The 7,344-nt window shown below is 38.4% G+C and overlaps 1 non-coding gene across 1 annotated transcript; it reads left to right on the top strand.

Annotated features, from left to right (window-relative positions):
• The first annotated feature begins 3,159 nt into the window (after window positions 1–3,159).
• Window positions 3,160–3,266, top strand: LOC127108807 (small nucleolar RNA R71). The gene has a single exon (XR_007796318.1). It is a non-coding gene; the product is annotated as a small nucleolar RNA R71 (small nucleolar RNA).
• The last annotated feature ends 4,078 nt before the right edge of the window (window positions 3,267–7,344 follow it).

Genomic DNA, 7,344 nt, shown 5'->3' on the forward strand with positions numbered 1-7,344 from the left:
ACTAGATAAGATCTAAATTTGTCTATAGCGAAAACTACAGCGAGTAATTCTTTTTCAGTTGTTGCGTAGTTAAGTTGGGCAGCATCTAGGGTTCTACTGGCATAATAAATGGCATGTAATTTTTTATCTTTCCTTTGTCCTAGAACGGCTCCAACTGCATAATCACTAGCATCGCACATTATCTCAAAAGGTTCCGTCCAATCAGGTGGTTTCATAATGGGTGCAGATACTAACGCTTGCTTTAAAAGATTAAATGCGTCATTACATTTTTCATCGAAAATGAATTCAGCATCTTTCATTAAAAGTCCAGTTAAAGGTTTGGTTATTTTGGAGAAGTCCTTAATGAAACGCCGGTAGAATCCAGCGTGTCCAAGAAAGCTTCGGACTTCTCTGATGGTTTTTGGTGGTTTTAGATTTTCTATACCTTTTTCGGAAACTATATGTCCTAAAACTATTCCTTCGGTCACCATGAAATGACACTTTTCCCAGTTCAGCACGAGGTTCACCTCCACGCATCTCTCCAGGATTTTCTCAAGGTTAGCAAGACAATTGTGGAAATCAAATCCGTAAACCGAGAAATCATCCATAAACACTTCCATGATACCATCTAGGTAATCTGCGAAGATGGACATCATGCATCGTTGGAAAGTAGCTGGGGCATTACAGAGGCCGAATGGAATTCGTCTGTAGGCAAAGGTTCCATAAGGGCATGTAAATGTAGTTTTTTCTTGATCTTCGGGGTGGATAGGTATTTGGAAAAATCCAGAGTATCCATCTAGATAACAAAAGTAAGAGTGTCTGGCTAGACGCTCCAACATCTGGTCTATGAATGGTAAAGGGAAATGATCATTCCTAGTTGCTTTATTTAATTTTCTATAATCTATACACATCCGCCATCCTCCTTCTAAACGTTTTGCTACATGTTCGCCTTTATCGTTTTGCACGACTGTGATGCCTCCCTTTTTAGGTACTACATGCATAGGGCTCACCCACTTACTATCCGAGATCTGGTAGATTACACCTGCCTCAAGTAACTTAAGAACTTCCTTTTTAACAACATCATTCATTATAGGGTTTATTCTTCTGTGATGTTCCCTAGAGGGTTTTGAATCTTCTTCGAGCGAAATCCGATGCATGCATACGGATGGGTTTATACCTTTCAAGTCAGAGATAGTATATCCTAAGGCTGAGGGATATCTTTGTAAAACATATAAAAGTTGGTTCGTCTCCTCTTGGCTAAAGGTAGCACTAACTATAACTGGACGGTTCATCTTTTCATCGAGGAACTCATATCTCAGATTCTTAGGCAGTTCCTTAAGTTCTAAGGTTGGTTTCTTAGGGCATGGCATAGGATCTGGGGTAAGGGATAAACATTCGTAAAGGTTATCATCGATGTAAGGTTTCTTAAAGTCATCATCTTCTTTTATGAGAGTTGATGGTAACTTAATTGTTTTTATAATTTCTTTTTGTTCTAATTCTCTAACACATTCATCAATGATATCTAAGGCATAACACGAGTCTCCCATCACAGGTGCCATAAGAAATTTCGAAAGTATAAATTCTATTTTCTCGTCACCTACCTCAAATGTCAACTTTCCTTTCTTGACATCTATTATGGCTCCTGCAGTCGATAAGAATGGTCTACCTAGAAGGATTGGTATATCATTGTCCTCTTTGATGTCCATGACAACAAAATCAGTAGGGATAAATAACTGACCTATCCTAACAGGAACATCTTCTAAAATGCTTATCGGATACTTAACAGATCTATCGACTAACTGAAGTGACATCTTAGTGGGCTGTAATTCTCCTAAGTTTAACCTCTCACAAACTGCTAAAGACATTAGGCTCACACTAGCTCCTAAGTCTAGAAAAGCTTTTTCGATGACATGATTACCCAAAAGGAAAGGAATGGAGAAATTTCCAGGATCTTTATCTTTCTTTGCTAATTTATCCTCGGAAATAGCATTACATTCCAAAGGCTTCGGATCGTCAAGTCTACGTTTGTTGGTAAGGATGTCTTTGAGAAACTTTGCATAAGAAGGTATTTGGGTGATGGCTTTTGTGAAAGGGATTTCTACATGAAGTTTTTCTATAACTTTAATAAATTTTTGATACTATTTATTGATCTGGGTTTGTTTGAGTCTTTGCGGATATGGTATAGGTGGTTTATATGGTGGGGGTGGTACGTAAGTTTTATCTTTAGGTTCTTCTCCTTTTTCTCGACCTTCCTGGTTTTCAGGTTCCTCTAGTTCCTTTACTTCGTCCGTGGGTTTGGTACATTCCTTAGAAGTTTCGGGTTCACTCAATCTAGGGTTTGGTGGCTCATCATAAGCGTTCCCACTTCGTAGGGTATTGGCATTGGCTTGTCCTCTCGGATTTTGTTGAGGTTGTCTAGGGAATTGTCCTCCAGGTGTAGTCTAAGGGGCTTAGTTTAAAGTTACTTGAGAGATCTGGGTTTCAAGCATCTTGGTATGGGTAACTATTTGGTCAACCTTGGTTCCTAACTGAGTAATCAATTCGTTAACATGAATGTTTTGGTTCATGAACTCCTTGTTTTGTTGGGTTTGAGCGGTGATAAAATTTTCCATAATTTTCTCAAGGCTCGGTTTTGGTGGTACAGGTTGCATAGGTTGATTTGGTCTAGGGGCTTGATAACTAGGTCTCGGAGGTGTATTATTTTGAATAGGGTTATTGTTTTTATAGGAGAAGTTCGGGTGATTCCTCCATCCAGGGTTATAGGTATTCGTGTATGGGTTTCCTTGGGTGTAGTTCACTTGCTCAGAGTGGGTTTCGTTTAATAGACTGCATTCTGCAGATTGGTGTCCTTTGGTTCCACATATTTCATAATCTGACGAAACTGCGGCTACAGTATTCAGGATTATGCACATATGCTCGACCTTAAGGGCTAATGCGTCCATTTTAGCTTGCATCATGTCTATAGAGCTTAGTTCATGCACTTCTCCTTGGGCTTCCTTCTTCTCAACTGTCGCTCGTTCGACTCCCCATGATTGATGGTTTTGAGCCATATCTTCGATGAGGGCACTAGCTTCAAGATAAGGTTTGTTCATCAGCGCACCGCTTGCGGCAGCGTCGATGGTCATCTTTGTGTTGTAATGAAGTCCATTATAGAAGGTTTGAATGATTAACCAATTTTCTAAACCATGATGTGGGCATGCTCGTAACAACTCTTTATATCTCTCCCAAGCTTCGAACAACGATTCTCCTTGGTTTTGGGTAAATCTAGTTATATGGTTTTGAAGAACGACGGTTTTACTTGGGGGAAAATATCTAGCAAGAAAAACTCTTCTAAGGTCATCCCAAGTCGTAATGGAATTGGGTGGAAGGGAATCTAACCATGATAGGGCTTTATCTCTGAGGGAGAAAGGGAATAATCTTAAACGTATTGCCTCAGGAGAAGCTCCATTGGTTTTAAAAGTGTCTGCTAATTAAAGAAATATTTTTAAATGTTGGTTTGGGTTCTCAGTAGCGAGACCTGCGAATTGTCTCTGTTGCACTAGTTGCAACAGGGATGGTTTAAGTTCAAAATTATTAGCTGGGATGGTTGGGTTTACTATACTAGAACTAGGTTCTTCATTAGATGGTTGAGCGAAATCTTTAAGAGGTCTTTGGTTTTGATCTTCGGCCATAGCTCTCTTAATTCTATGAAAGAATAAACGTGCGCGAGCGTAACGTTCAGGTTACGCCAGAGGGTATACTAAGCTTAAACTTCCGGTGCTGCGAGTTCTTCGCGTTGACCGGCGGGAAATAGCCTAAGTCTAAACGATATAACAACAGGAAAAATGAAATTTGACAAAATTGGTCCCCGGCAACGGCGCCAAAAACTTGATGCGGTCGTTTCGCAAGTATACGAACACGTCAGAGTAATATAAAAGATTGTCGAATCCACAGAGACCAAGTGTCAATCTATCGTTATCTATTGTTATGGTGTTTATCAAAGGCAATCGAAATAGGTGTTTTTTGGAGTGTGAAATGAAAAGTAAAGTGTTGAATAAAGATTAATTAATAAAGACAGGGTCGAATGTAATTCACGTAATCAATTAATAATCCAAGTACTTGCTAATAGAACTACTTATGGGCAATGTTTCCTACTTTGAAAAGAACTAATTTAACAGGAACTATCACTTTCGCGTATTCAGAACCGAGTTATACTCCCTAATCAAACCTTCTTATTGTCACTTATAAAAAGGCGCGCATTGCGTTAGAGTAGTAAACCTATTTTTAAGAAATATAGTATCTTGACTAAGTTGAAAAGTATTATAACCTGGATTTCTTAACCAAAAGAGGTTCTTACGAACCAGACTCTAAACTTATAAACGCGTCCGAAAATAGTTTTAAAATCTCTTTTCTTCTTAAGTTAAAAACTCCTAATGAACTAAACAAAGCGCTTTCGCTGTTTTTGAAATAGTTAAAAACAATTAAGTTTAAAAAGACGTTGGACGGCTTTCGATCTTACCCAATGGAAAATAAGTGCGGGAAAACTTAAGTTGAAAGTTAAAATAGCCCTTAAGTCTTTCTACGAACAATTGTACGGATTATCGGTTCAATTACGATCCTTACATTCTAACCTTATAGATTTAGTTAGACATGGTAAAGTAAAAGTGCATTAAAATAAATAAAAGTAGTGCGAGTGTGGAAAGTAAATAAAAGTAGTGCGAGTGCAAGAAATAAATAATTTATAGCAAGTGCGAGGAAATAAATAAAAGTAAAGAGAGTGCGAGGAAATAAATAATTTAAAGCGAGTGCGAGGAAATAAATAAAAGTAAAACGAGTGCAAGAAATAAATGAAGTAAAGCGAGTGCGAGAAATAAATAAGATAAAGACAAGTAATAAAAACCTGCTCCAATCGGAGGGTTGAGTAAATTGCAAAACGGAAATGAAAATGGCGGCAGGATTAACTTCCTTCCAAAGTGCTCCAAACTCGATTACAGACTCTATCACAGACTCGACTACAAAATTGTGGTAACACTCCAATGCGAAGCGATTACCACTTTAAAATACTGAATATATGCCTAAGTGAAACAAAGTTGCTCTGAGTTTGCCTCTGCTCTAAGTTTGGATGATTGTAAAAGTGATTTCGAGTTTCTATTTATAAGCAAGTAAAAAGATGGAAATGACAAGGATGCCCTTCAACTTGAAAATGGGAGGGAAAATCTTTCCTCTCGTGGCGCCCGCCACAAGGCCATAGCGCCCGCCACAAGGCCAATCTGAGGCGCCTTAGTGGAAGTAGTGGGGAACGTGGCAGTTGAGGGAAGTTGAGCTTGGACACGTCATGGCAGGGTCTATGGCGCCAGCCATGGGGTAGGCCACAAGTACAAAATGCTGAATTTTAGGCTTTTTAGCTCTTTTTCACTCCTTTTCTCGATCGGGGCTCCGATTAAAGTAAAAATCTGAAAACAAAGAAAAACATAGCAATAACACAACAAAATGATAATTAAACAACTAAAATGCATGTGAAATCGGAGTCGAAAATACGGTAAATTTCAGTGTTATCAAAAGCCCAACAACTTACCAGAGAGAACACCAAATGTACACTTATTGGGTCTCAAGCGGAGTTTATAATTCCTTAAACGCTGTAATAGCTTCAATAAATGCTCAATATGCCCTTCTTCTGTCCTTGATTTGGCAATCATGTCATCAACATAAACCTCAATCTCTTTATGCATCATATAATGGAAAAAGAGCGGTCATGGCCTTCGGGCACGTTGCACCAGCATTCTTCAAATCGAAAGATATCACTCGATAACAAAATTTTCCCCAAGGCATAATGAATATGTTCTTATCCATATCTTCGGGTGCCATCTTAATTTGATTATAACTGGAAAATATGTCCATAAACGAGAAGACATTGAACTTAGTTGTATTATCTACCAACATATCAATGTGTGGCAGAGGAAAATCATCTTTCACACTAGCTTTGTTCAAGTCTCTATAACCAACACACATGCGAACTTTTCCATCTTTCTTTGGAACAGGCACAATATTGGCCATCCATTGTGGATATTCGGAGGTAACAAGGAAACCAATATCAATTTGCTTATGCACTTCCTCCTTAATCTTCACTGCCATATCAAGATGAGTTCTTCTCAATTTTTTCTTGACCGACGGGCATTCTGGCTTCAATGGCAATCTATGCTCAACAATATCAGTATCAAGACCTGGCATATCTTGACAAGACCAAGAAAACACATCATAATATTCTCGGATTAGATCAACCAACCCCTTCTTAACATCTGGACAAAGCTGCGACCCAATCTTGACTTCCTTGATATCATCTTCGGAACCTAAGTTGACCAACTCAATCTGCTCTTCAAACGACTGAATGGTTCTTTCCTCGTTCTTAAGCAAACAAGATAACTCATCAGAAACGTCTTCATCATCATTCTCTTCCTCGGTTTCAAACATAGGGAAATCAAAGTTTAGAGAGGGAGTAAGATCATTATATTCAATGGGTTTGAGAAACAACCTACATAATGATTTGATATTTTAATTTTAGAAATATGAAGTGGAAACAAATATTATGCAGGTATGGGAAAAAATATTACTTGTTTATGTTTTTTATGATTACCATTTTCAGAAAAAAATAAAAAGTAAAAACAACATAAAATATGGATGAATAAAATTGCATTTTATTGATGATAATTTGAAAATGCCCAACAATGTTTCACTTCTCCCTTAGGCATGGGAGAAGGATTTTTCTTTAACAATAAGACATATTACTTTGACCGATGCACTATGATAGGAATATCAACAACAACCCAATTATTACAAGTTTGCTCGTGTGTCACAAAGTTGGCACAATCTTCTTCATCTTCGTCCTCATGAATGATATCAACTGAGTGTTGTTCCTCCTTGTGGATGAACCCTACACTGCGGAAAATTGGTTGCATAACCTTGACATCTCCTTGGAACAACCCTTGCTGAAATCCTAGACCAGCCTTATTCTTGTTCTCGACGACTTCTACAACACGACCCCACTTGTTTGTGCCACCATCCTGAATAACTTCTCGTGCATCTTTCAAAGAAGACATAGATGGCCCAGTCTTCTGAATCTCATAAGCTACTGACAAAGCTTGGAGCGGAGTTCCAATCTCTTCTTCAGCAATATAGGTGAAAGATGACATATGGCTTACCACAACACTTTCTCACCTCCCACAACAACGATCTTTGCATTCTTAACAACTTTTAGTTTCTATTGCAGAGTCGACGTGACAACACCAGCCTCATGAACCCACGACCTTCCCAATAAACAACTATAGGCTGGGTGAATATCCATTACTTGGAAAGTAATCTGGAAATCACTCGGACCAACCTTAACTGGGA

The sequence above is a fragment of the Lathyrus oleraceus genome, chromosome 7, assembly GCF_024323335.1.
Source record: "Lathyrus oleraceus cultivar Zhongwan6 chromosome 7, CAAS_Psat_ZW6_1.0, whole genome shotgun sequence".
In the NCBI taxonomy this organism is placed as follows: domain Eukaryota; kingdom Viridiplantae; phylum Streptophyta; class Magnoliopsida; order Fabales; family Fabaceae; genus Lathyrus; species Lathyrus oleraceus.